This window comes from Salvelinus fontinalis, unplaced genomic scaffold (assembly GCF_029448725.1).
Source record: "Salvelinus fontinalis isolate EN_2023a unplaced genomic scaffold, ASM2944872v1 scaffold_1410, whole genome shotgun sequence".
Lineage (NCBI taxonomy): Eukaryota > Metazoa > Chordata > Actinopteri > Salmoniformes > Salmonidae > Salvelinus > Salvelinus fontinalis.
In genome coordinates, this window is record NW_026601619.1 from 5,821 (window position 1) to 7,346 (window position 1,526).

A 1,526-nucleotide genomic window follows, 5' to 3' on the forward strand; every position below is an offset into this window, starting at 1 on the left:
ACCAGACTTGTGGAGGTCTACATTTTATTTCTGAGGTCTTGGCTGATTTCTTTTGATTTTCCCATGATGTCAAGCAAAGAGGCACTGAGTTTGAAGGTAGGCCATGAAATACATCTACAGGTACACCTCCAATTGACTCAAATGATGTCAATTAGCCTATCAGAAGCTTCTAAAGCCATGACATCATTTTCGGGATATTTCCAAGCTGTTTAAAGGCACAGCCAATTTAGTGTATGTAAACTTCTGACCCACTGGATTTGTTATACAGTGAACTAGAAGTGATATAATCTGTCTGTAAACAATTTTGGGAAAAATGACTTCAGGGAACTTGTTGTTCTGAATTGTTCTTTACTATTTTCTGAGTTAACTTGGATTCTTTCTTAATTAGGAAACTGGAAATGCACGTTTTATTCTCTATAGGGAATGTGCGAACAACAGGCAAATGTATATCTTATAGGTGCATTTATGAGGTAGGAAAAGGGTCCTCCTCAAGTCGGATTTCAGCATTTAGTGTTCTACGGTCCTCTGCTATACCAACTGAGCTATTGAATGTGGTGAATTGTGGATAAACTTGAAGTGTTTTGAATTCTTCTGTATGATTGGATTCGTACACCTAGACTATTCTTTAAGGAAACGTGAAATGCACATTTTATTCTCTATAGGGGGATGTGCGAACAACAGGTAAAAACAGTGTTTGGGGCGCATTGATGAGGCAGAAAAATGTTCCTCCTTCGAGCCGGATTTGAACCAGCGACCTAAGGATTTCAGCATTTAGCGTTCTACAGTCTTCCGCTCTACCAACTGAGCCTTCGAAGGGACATGAACCATTTGATCAAAAGGTACATGTTTGAACCGTAGCATTGAGTTGAATCTTTTCTACCAGATGTTGATCAACGTTGACCATTCAGCAATGGTGAGATTTCCGTGTATTGAGCGCTCGTCAGAACTGCCGAAATGTCCACAAACGGGTCTTTCCAGGCACAACTTTCTTCAATTATGGAGACGCTGATGACGTCTGCCGTTGCAGAGATTACAAAACGGGGTTCCCAGTTTTGTGAATTTAGTAGGTTATCGCACATATATACCATTTCAAATTGTTTGGTTTCCTCCAAACATAACAATGGTCATCATGGCCAAACAGTTCTATTTTTGTTTCATCAGACCAGAGGACATTTCTCCAAAAAGTAGGATCTTTGTCCCCAAACTGTAGTCTGGCAATTTTATGGCGGGTTGGAGCAGTAGCTTCTTCCTTGCTGAGCGGCATTTCAGGTTCTGTTGACATAGGACTCGTTTGACTGTGGATATAGATACTTTTGTACCTGTTTCCTCCAGCATCTTCACAAGGTCCTTTGCTGTTCTTCTGGGATTGATTTGCACTTTTCGCACAAAAGTACGTTCATCTCTAGGAGACAGAACACGTCTCTTTCCTGAGCGGTATGAAGGCTGCGTGGTCCCATGGTGTTTATACTTGCGTACTATTTTTTGTTATTGATGAACGTGGTACCTTCAGGCGTTTGGAAATTGCT

General features: G+C 40.9%; 1 non-coding gene across 1 annotated transcript; it reads right to left on the minus strand.

Moving 5' to 3' along the window:
- Positions 1–727: 727 nt before the first annotated feature.
- trnay-gua (transfer RNA tyrosine (anticodon GUA)) lies at positions 728–816 on the minus strand. The gene is given in 2 exon segments: positions 728–763; positions 780–816. It is a non-coding gene; the product is annotated as a tRNA-Tyr (tRNA).
- Between the last annotated feature and the right edge of the window lie 710 nt (positions 817–1,526).